At 41.0% G+C, this 12,991-nt stretch overlaps 1 protein-coding gene across 4 annotated transcripts in view; it reads left to right on the top strand.

Moving 5' to 3' along the window:
- rnf220a (ring finger protein 220a) overlaps positions 1–12,991 on the top strand; it is a 164,072-nt gene that overhangs the window by 38,956 nt on the left and 112,125 nt on the right. The window lies entirely within an intron of this gene.

Below are 12,991 nucleotides of genomic sequence, written 5' to 3'. Positions count from 1 at the left end.
TTGTTTTTCACAGAAGGAAAAAAAAGGGATTTAGTTTTAAATAAACTTCACATGTAAGCAAAACACTGTTATGCTTTAAAACAATGAAGAAAAAGGGTTTACATCAACCTTTTTCCCTTTTATTTTTATATATTTGTTTAATGTTTTTGAGAACTGTGTCTCTAAATGAGCCTACTATGTTTAAGATCAACTTAAACTCTTACAGTTTATATGGTGGGAATTTTTTCACTAGTTTTTAGACTTTTTTAATTGCTTGAACATGAAATATGCTCAGATATACAATCATTGTTTATATGCAATATCAGGTTGTGTACAATTATTTTAAGAGCATTATAAGTGAGTAAAACACTCAAGTTTGTCCCTGCATTGAGCCTACTTTTTTTAAGGCAAGACACTTTCTTCACTTTTAAAATCTTTATAACAACAAATGATCTTCCTAAATGATAAGTCATTAATGAACGATAGGCTAACTTAAGACAGAAAATACACACACACACACACACACACACACACGAACACACACATGCAAGATGGACATGAAGTGGCATCGAGGACAGGAGATAGCAGAGGAGAAGCTGGGCGATACCTTGCATGACTGCGCTTTCCCTAGACGAGCCCTGAACCACACACACACACACACACACACACACTCTGACTCTCACGCACACACTGAGCGATGGCTGGTGTGCGGGTGGCTGTCTTGTTGGCAAGGGTTTCTGATTTCACGGCCTACTGGGTGGTGGCATTCAGCTTCCGTCAAGCACTCCTCTTTCAGCCTTTCACACTCCCCCCCACACACACACACTGACCCATCCCCTCTGCTCTGTCCACCCAACACCTCCCAGTTTCCGTGCTCTGTCTATTTTTGTTCTTCCACGATCTTTAATACTTCAGGACACGTTTTACTTAACATGATATGTCATGATTCTCCATGATCAGGCACCACTTTGTTAGTCAAAACATATATTGTTTGCTAAATGTGTGAAATAAAAAAGAAACACCATAGAAATGTTTCCCTTTTTAAGTTAAGGCATTTGAGCAAGGCACTTTTACTGCAGTTTTGGGGGTCTGAATCACTTTGCACAAGGCACTCAATAAAGGTTTGGAAAGGGAAAGCTGATAAAGCTAACAAGCTTGTAACAGAAATACACACACACACACACACGCACACACATACACGCACACGCACACACACACACACACTCACACACACACCCACACACAGACTCACACACACACACACACACACACACACACACACACACACACACACACACACACACACACACACACACACACACACACTCAGACTCACACACACTCACACAAACCAAGTGACAAGTCGCTCATCAAGAAAAATGGTGGACCTGAAATTTGCATTTTGAGTGAGTGCGTCCCCTAAAGTTGAGGCAGATGATGCATGCTCAATCTGGACAAATGATAATTGATATAGAGAGGGAGAGAGAGAGGGTGGGAGGTCCTGTCAGCTTGTGTCTGAGTAGGTCGGCTTGGACCGAGGGCTGCGGAGGTCAAGAAACAAGAGGTCTCTCACACACACACACTGACACCACACTGCACTTTCTTTCTCAGCCATTCAGGCTTTGTTACGTGGGAGAATTTAGTGCTCAGCAGAGCAGCTCCATCAGAAACAGATACTTTAGTTCTTGTTGGACTTCATAAAGCTCTCGCTCTTCCTCTGTCAGAAAATCCTGTCCAATGCGAGGTCTGTAATAAAATTGGGTCAAAGCTAAATCATTTACAGCTCCTTTTCTTTATAAATGTCTTACAACAGCATATTGGTCTTACAACAAAAATCAACTGCAAAACCTCAAAACTAGATTAATAATGGTTCTTGTTAAAGTATTGTCTTCTGTGACAACTTTGTGATGAATAAATGGGCTGTAGTTTATTTAAAAACAATCCAACATTCATCACAATTGTGTAAATACTCACAAATGCCTCCAATAAATGCATATTTTATTCCACTATGAGTTATATTTTCTAAACACTACAGTCCCTAGCAATTTAAAGTAAATTACTAAACATTAGACAGATAAAAAGACATATAAGTAACAATGTTTTTTGTTCTCAGTGAAAACAAATGGGCTTGGATCCATGATTTATTTTTATTTTTGATTTCATTTTCTGACAACAAAAAATGTAATAACCAGGGTCCTAATTTAACTATTTTTAAATATCTCAAAATATTACAGTCAAACTATGTTTAGTCATAGGCCTTCACTGGTATTGCTCTAACATTGCTAAATGATTTGATCGTGTGTCACTCCATAGTACATAATAAATCAGTATAATGATATTACTCCTATAGCAACTTATCTCCGCAGTATCTATCTTTCTAAAATGTTATTAGTTTCTTCTAGAGATAATTGATTTCTTTAAGAGTAAGTTCCCTTTGGGACTGCTCTCTCTGCTGTGTGTATATGTGTGAGAGAGAATGTAGTAGGTTCCCCCCCCCCCCCCCGATCCATCGCACTCTTCCTCTCCTCACTTAGTTGTACGGAAACACTAAATGAAGCCCCGTGTCCTTTAGACGATCCTCTTTTGATTTAATGCCGAGGCGCACCAGAGGAACCTGTTGAAAAATCAGTTTCCTGGATTTAGTTTTGGACAATAAAACACTGTCCAAACGTAATTAAAAAAAGCCCGCACAGTCCTTTTCTACAAGTCGTTAACCTCTTGTGATACTTTTTAGGAATCACGCCATAAAGCTCTGAGTTTTTTAATGGGCACAAATCAAATGTGGTCCCACGTTAATTTAATTAAGGCCAGCCACCAAAATGTCCGGCCTCGGTCCAAATATTTGAGAAGAGCAATACTTTTTCCCCCTCCTCCAAGTTGATTAAAATATGTGATATTTCACATTAGTTTAGTTTTTATGGGCAGTGAGGTAATTCATTGTCAGTAAATGGCTTGTCAGAGTGCTCTGTGAGTGATGTAATGCTATGAAGTCTATCGTTTGAATTGCCCCTACGCCTATTAGAGAAAATCGACTTCTAGGCCCATTATTTGATTATCTTGCAGGAAGTTTGAAGAAGGCTATTGGCATCATGTTATTGAAAGAGATCACATTTTTCAGTTTTACAAGAGGGCAGATAGTATTATACTGCTTCTATGTTTGAAAATGTATGATTAAAACGCCCCCATGTCCTTGGAATATATTTGAAAAAAACACAATGTTATTTCTCGTTCTACTGTTCCCCCTGAATGTTATCGTAACTGATTTGCAAAAAAAATATCTAACAATGGTTTTGCTTTGCCCATATGCTCCTACACCATGCAAACAACTCCCTTCCAATTGATTAATACCCTTTAATTAAAATGTGTCAGGTTCCCATTTGCTGTAAAAAGGACTCGAACACGTTCCTCGGGTCCCGTATCAAGGTAGGACCCTAATACCTGGGCCTAATTAACACGCATTTAAAAGTCCTCGTGATGCAAATTACCGTTAACACCAGAGCAGGAGGTGCAGGGGGGGTAAACGACAAGATGAGATAATTCGACTAATGCATATTTATCTCATGCTAATTGGCGTGCATGGCCAAAGAAAAGCGTGCACTTAATTAATTGACACGGAGGGGGTCGGAAATGAATTGGAGGCACTCAATCTGGAGAGAGGGAGACAACAACACGGAGAGGGGCGGTGGGTGGAGACTCGACTAGAGGAAGAACCAAGTTTAGTTGAATTATATTGAGGCAAATCTTTTAACATTTGTTTACATAATTAGTTAATTTAAATTACAATAAGCTAAAAAAGAATCTGAAGAGACCTAACATTATTTTAACATTATCCTTTTTTTTTAAATATATGAAGGAAAAATCCCCTGAAATAATCATGGAAATAAATTCTAAATTCATAATTATTCAATGGCAATATTATATAACTGCTATCAACTAACACAAACGTTGTGATTCAAAATAAGCATAATATCACTTCAACAGGACTTCAACAGTGTAATGCTCTTTTGGAAAAATAATGTAATAAAATCCCGCACTTAATGAATTTTAGATAAATCACTTATCACTTAACTGTTTTGAAAAGTTGTAGCCAAAGCTAAAAGGATTTTGTGCTAATTTGGCATTAAAAGCATTGACCGTGTATTTTCCTAACAAGTGGGACATGGTGGATTTCCTAAACTGGCCCTTAACGTCCGTCCCGGTTAGTCACTCTGTGTGTCGCTAATGCCAGATTTCAGAGTGGTTTTGTTAACAAAATAACTGTGTCTGTCCAACTCGCCCCGTGTAATTTGGTTTGTGTAGGTGGCCCTATGTTATAGGGGCCCTCAGACACACACACACACACACACACACACACACACACACACACACACACACACACACACACACACACACACACACTCTCTCCCTGTATCTCATTTGTTTACGGTCTCCGCTCTTTTAAAAGAGAAGGGATTGGGCGCAGAAGCAGGACCTTTTTTCACGCCTGCCTCCCTCTCCTCCTCCCTTCCTCCCCTCTGTGCTCCGCCTGCTCCGGAGAATTAAAGCAGAAATGTTTTAAGCGCACTCAACGCTCATCCATTTCAAGCCACAGATGGTCTTTTGAATGGAGCGGGGGTTCCCTTGTTGTGTATGCGTGTATGAATGTGGGAGTTTACCCTCGCTTTTAGCCTCCTCCTCCTCCTGTGTGCCCGGGCAGCCGTTTTGCTCCGTCGTTTCTTTCTCCTCTTTGTGCCTTCCAACTTTTTTCTTTTGGAAACGTCTTTTGTGTCAAACCCACGGCCACTGACTAACTCTGCCTTCTGCTCATCTCCCCATTTTAACCTCACACATCCTGCGCAGACTGTGTGACTTTGTGTTTGTGTTTCAGGGATAGAGACCATTACTAATGCAAATATAGACCTAAGCAAGCTAATCCTGTCATAAATCTTTAGGAAGATGCCGTACAAAGTTCACATACAAACTTTAAATCCTTAGAGGAATATCATAATAATGACTTAATAGTTTAAACACGTATACACCGTTAAGCACAGTAACTTTTGGGTACCATAGGAACTACATAGGGATGGTAGAGTAAGAGGTTTCTAAGAGGAAATCAACTTTAATTATGAAAAACTCCAATTAATTGTTAACCTTTATTCATTTTCATGATAAATCAGCAACATGCAAGACAAACTATTAGCATGAAGCTGAGATTATGTATACTTCTTTAAATGATACAGTACTTTTGCATGTATGTGTGTTAGGGATTATATGTGGCACAATGTTACTCTATTTCCATCTCAAGGCCCGTGGAGAATCCATCATTAAGGCAAACACATGCCCACTCAAATCAATCAGGGTAAAAGAAAATCATTGCTACTGTGTGTCAAATTATAAAAAATGGCCACCTGTTCCTCACACACAGTAGCAACATAGATGGTTCCTCCCATAACATGTATGATCTCTTAAACTGCAGCTGTCCTGGTTGGTGGTCCCAGCTATGTGTAGAACTTTTACATCATACGTAAAACGAACCCCAATCATATTTAGCGTGCTATTGCCCCGTATAGGGTTGTTTTATTGCGTCACTGTCTGCATTCTTTTGCAGACGTTGAGGCTAGGGTTTCCTTCACTCATGCGACTACGTTTTAGCCATGCATATTTACAGGGCCAAGAGCGCGGACCCTATGGCAAATAGGAAGTTATTGCTTTTCTCTGTGTGACTTATTGCTCTTTGCTCTCCGTTAGCTCATCCTCTCCTCTCCCTAGGTGGCTCTGGTAATAAACACACTAGCTGTCTGTCTGTCGGGCCGTCTTGGCAGGTTGAGGCCTACTTAACCAGGCGAAACCACTGCTCTTTTCTAAGTCCCTTTGAATGCCTCCCTTTGTCGGCGACACGCTACCATGTTAATGTCATGTACCGTAGAAATTGCTGCGGCTATGGCTATTAGCTTTGCCGCTAAAGTACAGAGAGTGACGGAGGGAGAGAGGCTTCCACAAAAAAAACAGCCGGCTTCAAATGCAGACCATAATTGCATTGCTGTGAAGAGGGTTAGCTCTCCCCCCACCTCTTCCTCCCCCTCCATATCTTTTCCTTGACACCCCCACCACCTCTGTCTTTCTCTCTTTCTCTTCCCTTTTTGTGTGTGCGATTTGTCCCTTAAGCCGGCGTAACGTCTCGGCCGAGGCCGCAGAATGTGGAGAGCAAATTGGAGGCAGAGCGTGAACAATGGAACATGCATCGCTGCTGGGGCATTCTTCTTCTTTACTGGGAACTGTGGGAGGGGTCGAGGGAGAGAAAGTCATTCTGTAAGGAAACTCCATTGCCGTAGAATCCAGATGTAGACAGTGAGTGTGCAATGAAGGGTCTTAATACTGGATATACACCAGCTGGTAACTAGTCTGGTTAGTTTGACTGGCCAACTTACTTTATTTGAGGTATTGTTGGGTTGAAAATAAAATGTGGTTTGATACAAATGAGAGCAAAAATACACAAGGAGTCTCACAGGATTCAAAATAAACAAACTCAGAGGTGGATTTTAAAGTTAGACCATCGTTATTTTTCTTTAGCTATTTTTGTTTTCTTTTGGGCTTTTGCCATTCGCCTCTTTTGTTTCCCCCCGAGGGTTATTCAGCCAAACATAACTTATGGGCCACAGAACTTAGATCTGTGATTTTCGTGTGGACTTATTATGAATGTTTGTATGCAAGTTTCCTTCCTCTGAAGTCAGATCAGAGGAGAGGGAGGGCACGACTGACAGGAAGACATGAAAAGAAAAAAGATGACAGGGTAGAGAATATAAATATGTACAATGAGGAAACCTGACAAGAAAAAATGACAGCAGGAAAATAAAAATAACACAGGGCAGCAGATTTTTAAAAAGCTTAAAAAGTTAAAAAATAAAAAAAGCAGAGCAGGACCGAAGGACACACAATACCACGCAGGACATGATGGACATGATGGAACAAAACTCAAATAATATCTTCTTCAGCAGTCAACTTTTGCTCGCTTGATATTCAGCTGTACTTTAGCCCCCGGGCCTTTGAAGCCAAACACTCAAAAGCAGACAGAAGCAAGAAGTAGAAAAAAAAAAAGAGCGGCAGATGAGAGAAGAAGTCAAACACAGCACACAGAGGCGAAGAGAAGCAGAACAGCTTGTCTTCAGCGGTGAATAGCAGCGTGTATCGTTCACATTGAGTCAACAGATTAGCGACAGAGGAAGCTTAGCTATTCCCGGCCTCCCTCGTTTGATGTTTTGGGAGGCCTAATTTGATTTTTCACCTCCTATTGTTTCAGAACTGTGTGCCCCTAATCCACTTTAAAGTGGAGACAGCTTTCATCCTATCCTTTACTCTCGCTCTCTCACTGTAGCTGCGTCCATTGCTTTTGTTACTCTGCTCTCTTCAACCAGTGCTCCACAGGCACATGAACATTCCATGACATCAACCAAATAAGTTATCGGAGCAGTTTTGGGAAACTTTCAATATACAATACTAGTCATTCATTGTTTTTATTTAAACTTTTAAAATGAGAGTGTTTTTTATCACACTTACAACATACTACAACAAATAAATACTTTATAAATCTCCTCAAAATAAACTGGTTCTTGGCAGAGAAACTATGGCTAGGTGTTAGCATAAGATGCTATACTTTGTTAGTGTAACTCATTCCAAGTAGCATTAGATGGATAATATTTAAAAATATTAAAACTTTTATGCCCCTATCATTGCGTAAAATCCAAAACATTTTAGCCATCAAGCTAAAACTAACAATGTAAGCTATCGAATGCTGCACGCAATATTTCTATCCTCAGAAATATCTTTCTAAGTTCAGGTCAACTTGTAATTAGCTAGTTAGCTTTGCTAGCATTAGCATGGTTCTTTGTTTAACCAACTTTTTAGTGGTATAATGAAAGTAATAAAACTATATTTACAATTTATGTATTCATTTATTTATCAAACTGTTCTCATTACTTTTATAATATCCTGTCAATGATGGGGCTTTCTGATATTTCAATATACATTTATTGCTTAATGTAATGTCTTTGTTTTAAGTTTTGCTGCTACGATAAATCCTTTACTCTTAAGTCTGTGCTGGGACATTTTGCTTCCTTGTGGTCGATAGAAAAAGTTATTTTTTTATTATTTGTGTTTTCTTTTTCCATTTTTCAGTCTGTTTACTTGCCCTCCAACATCTCCTTAATCTCACACTGTATGTAAATGCAAAGACAGAGAAAATAACTAAATACTACATCCCCAGTGTTTTTCTCTCAGTCTAACTTCCGCGGAGTTGAAGTGCTCCAACAGTTTTTGATAGTCATAAAAGCCTTCTGGGTTGGAGGGGTTTTTCGTTTTGGCCTTAAAGTGCTCCCCTCCACCAAGCCACCCCATGCCATTCTCCGCTGCAGGCTGTATTAACCCTGAAGAAAAGCCTCTGGAGAAGCACAAGAATGGTTGGAGAAAAGAAGAGGTGGAAATTGTCACCACAGAGACCCCACCCCACCCGCCTCTTCCCCTCCTTTTCCCCCCTCAGTGAAAACAGCGAAATGACCAGCCCCTTGGCTCGGTGACTGCTCTCAGCTTGCTATAAGGGAGCTTAATGCACCCAACCCTCCACCCCATTGTCAACCCCCCCCACACCCGACCCCAAGCTAGCCCTTAAAAAGGGGCAGTTCCACCCCACCAGCACACACATACACATTACCAATGCACACACACAAAAACACCAGCCTTGAAAAGAGCCACACACATCAACCGCTTTTGTGTTGGCTTCTTCTCCAAACCATTGACGGACTGACTGACTGCTGCTGCATTTACACCCTCCTCCATCACCTCGACACCATCCCTCCAGCCTTTCTCTTCACTCACAATCTATCCATCCTGCTCTTCCTACTCTGCGTGTCCTCCCCCCCCCCCCCCCCCCCCCTCCTTCCCAAAGTGGTTGGGAAGCCCCATAACGGAGAAGTGGAATGAAAAAAAAAAAAAAAGGTTTGAATAAAGACAGACAGACTGTCAGTGCATATGCCGGGTGGGTGACTCCACTCGTCTATACTTAAAGAACCATCTGTGATAGTTTTATTTAAACAAGCAGCATCAATAGAAAGTCAGGAGGGCTCCTTTTGTCCCCTATTCCTTTCCTGTACTTTATCTTTGCAATTCCCATTTCTCTCCACGTTTTTGTTCTTTTGTTACTTGTCCCTTTAAAGAACAATCAAGAGTTGCAAACTGTTAGCTTCCTCGCACAGAAAACCATACCCAATGTCATAATGTAGGGAAACCGTCCGCTGTAATATCTGCTTTTTATGTGTGTGTGTGATGAATTAGCTCTGTGAGGGGCTCAGCGGTACACTGATGTCTTTGCTCAGTGCTCACAGCATGATACACCAGATACTGGCACGTGCTCTCTCACTCACACACATGAGCAGGGATTTGGTGTCCAGCAGCGTGTAGAAAACCCGGTGGTGAGCTGTCACTCTGTGTGTGTGTGTGTGTGTGTGTGTGTGTGTGTGTGTGTGTGTGTGTGTGTGTGTGTGTGTGTGTGTGTGTGTGTGTGTGTGTGTGTGTGTGTGTGTGTGTGTGTGTGTGTGTGTGTGTGTGTGTGTGTGTGTGTGTGTGTGTGTGTGTGTGTGTGTGTGTGTGTGTGTGTGTGTTGCCTTGTTCTTCTAACAGTCCTCTAATCCTTCCAGAGTGGCCCTGATAGGCCTAATGACACACATTGGGACACTACAGGGTGCAGCACCTGTGTGTCTGCATGTGTGTGTGGGAGCTATTACCACTTGCTGTTACACTTAAACATGATACTTTTCCATCATTTGTGTTGTACCTTTTTGAAGTAAACCCCGTTATCCTTAGCTACAATAAACAATCGCTTTGTATTCAACATGGACTTTTCTGCATTCTACTTGTTCATGTAAAAAAAAATCCTGTTACCGAACTGAAGAAAGATTTATTTATTTTTTGTCATGAATGACAAAATCAAATTCATCAGCACACTTCAACACCCACAGAATTGTTCGGGCAGCACCCAATTGAATCTTAAAGTAACCTCTGTTTGGGTCCTGCTCTGGCTGCTAAAACACTTCAGAAAGCAGTGAAGTGTTGGCTCTTGGCACTGCAGCAGCGGCAGCAACACTGCAGCTCCCAGCTTTAGCTTCAGCTAAACAGACAAAGAAAGTGCTGTGTGATTAAATGTGTGTGTGACAGTGACATCACGTCAGAGAGAGTTGTGCTTGAGTTGTGATCGTCTTCACTCATCCACTGGAAAAAAGCATTTAGAGCCTCTTATAAACATGCACTTCAACCCTGGCATTATTAAGACATAACCCAATAAGCTGTACGTGGGAATGAAAGTCCAAATAATTCTGAGCAGACATTAAACTGACTTTACTTTGTCAGCTCCATTGTACAAAGGTTGTTTAATGTCCGATGTGTGGATAGAGCCGTCATTTTTGAATGCATTCACAGCTAACTAGGCACATGTTGAACTGGGTTCCTTACAGCTAGCCAGAAGAGTAAGATCACAAAAATGTCCAACTGCAGAAACAATGAGATTTTGAGGAACTTCTTACTGTTAGACACTCCGGGCAATGTCAGGATCTGTATTCTGGATATTGTCTGGAGTTCATATGGCTATGTCAACTTTTCAGTCAAATATTTTCTTGTAAATAACCAATACTCAATGTTTAGAATGTATTGGTTTGCTAAAATATATATATGTATTTGTTAAGCATTAGTATTGTTTGTTTATATTTTTGTTAGTAACCAGTAGACATTAAGGCATGTATTTAAATGATGTATTTACCATCATGATCACTAAGCAATTGTAGACAATAGGACGCCACTCAAGGAAGTCTTTAGAGCAGAAGCCACACACTGCCTCTCCATAGGAAGAGGACTCGTAAACTTAGAGCTACCTACCTGTTAACTGGAACAGGTGTTTAAACTACTGTCTAGCCCCTGGCCACCAAACTAATGGCTTCCTGAACAACACACTCATAAAAAAACACAAAAAACAAAACAGGAATGGGAGGAAAATCGATCATGAGATCGACAATCACTTCTGTCTGTCTGTATCAATTAACTTCACTATATTTGTATTTAATGGAAAATAAAACTTGAGTGGCAGGGGTAGAAAGAAATGAGGGATTAGATGTTCCATCATTCCCTGTTTTCTGGATCTTCATTGGATAGGATAGGAGGAAACTTCTCTTCATACCTCACATATCCGTTTGGCTCTGACAAAAAAAAAGACAAGAAAGAAGGAAAAGATAAAACAGCACTTGTTACAATCTGTGTGTGTGTGTGTGTGTGTGTGTGTGTGTGTGTGTGTGTGTGTGTGGTGTGTGTGTGTGTGTGTGTGTGTGGGTGTGGGTGTGTGTGTGGTGTGTGGTGTGTGATGGGAGCAAAGTGAGGTTAGATTATAGGGTCTGGGCCCCGAGAGGGAGGACTGGGGAGGCGCGGGGGGGGGGGCAGCACAGGGACAGCTAGTGACATGATGGGACTCCTAATGGTCATAATTGCCGGTGGCTTTGACAGCAACTATATAACTATATGATAGCTGCACAATATACACAACTCTGACTCCGGGTGTGTTTGTGTTTCTTTAAGAGGAAATTTACACAAAATTGCTGCTAGGTTGTTGAACCGCTGGTTTGTAACTGCCGCCTGTTTCTCTTTATTTGTGTGTGTGTGTGTGTGTGTGTGTGTGTGTGTGTGTGTGTGTATGTGTGTGTATGTGTGTGTGCCACATATAAATATTGTATAAACACAGTTGAGTTGGCTCTTGACAGGTGTAAAAGGTAGCGGTTAAGCTTGCTCTCCTCCTACCTGTATTTTTCGCTTTTTAATGTTGCTTAACGTCTCTCACGCACACACACACACACACACACATACAAATGACAGTGTTGCCGTTTTCAAAATAAGCAGCAGCTGCCTTTTTATAGGAACTTCTTCAAAATAGAAATAACTGCTCAACAATCCATCAATCCCTCCACAGTAGTCTGTCCATCCTGCACCTATTTTCCTTTTCTATTTTAACATAATTTAGTATAATCTCAGGTGTGTAACTCTTTGTTTAGAAATTCCACATTTGTTAAGCCCAATTATTTTTAGTGACCATGATTATATTTTGTCTTCATTTTTTGCATTCTGAGAGTTTCAGTCAACAGCGGGAACGGTAAATGTGGAAAAAATCTGTCCGTTTATTATATTTGGGGAGTTTTGCGAGACTCAACAGTAATAGAAAGAAAGACCTAGATACAGAGAGCCTGGCAACCAAAAAAGCAGACCATCTCTTGCACCTGAACGAGCAGCAGCGCTGTGTTGGGGCGGGTGTGTGTGTGTGTGTGTGTGTGTGCGTGTGTGTGTGTGTGTGTGTGTGTGTGTGTGTGTGTGTGTGTGTGTGTGTGTGTGTGTGTGTGTGTGTGTGTGTGTGTGTGTGTGTGTGTGTGTGTGTGTGTGTGTGTGTGTGTGTGTGTGTTTGAGCCAAAACGCTCCGTCTGATCTTGGTTCAAAGGCAGCAGGGAAGAGGCTCAAAGCATTCTGGGACCAGGGGAGAGATTGAGAGTAGGAGGTAAAGTAAGGAATGACACAAAAAGGAAAGAGTCAAGGAGAGTGGGAGATAAATGCGGCAAAGATTCCCCAGGGCAGGCAGATCATTCAGAACACAGATGGATGCAGTCTCTAGGTTAAAAAAGCCACTTTTTGATCAATTACATCAAATGTTATCTTGTTTTAGGGTACATGACCTCTGATATTTTCCTGGATTGTAAATCAGGTGTTTTATAGTCTTTGAGACCATGCTAAATTCTTGATGAGATTAAGCTAAAATGGCTACTAGAACGTCCAGGACATCGATGGCTCCTGGAATAGTCCCATTTGAGTTGAGAAGTCATTATCTTCATCTCTTTAAAGGCTGATAGTATTGCTCACTGTGTTTGAAGAATTTCCATGACAACTGGAGCTAAAGGAACTGATCCGGTGAACCATGAAATGTTGATCAAAATGTTCACTGACTTTCCGTAGTTGTTTGTTC

This window comes from Eleginops maclovinus, chromosome 6 (assembly GCF_036324505.1).
Source record: "Eleginops maclovinus isolate JMC-PN-2008 ecotype Puerto Natales chromosome 6, JC_Emac_rtc_rv5, whole genome shotgun sequence".
NCBI classification, from domain to species: Eukaryota; Metazoa; Chordata; class Actinopteri; order Perciformes; family Eleginopidae; genus Eleginops; species Eleginops maclovinus.
This window is presented reverse-complemented; position numbering and strand designations above follow the sequence as displayed.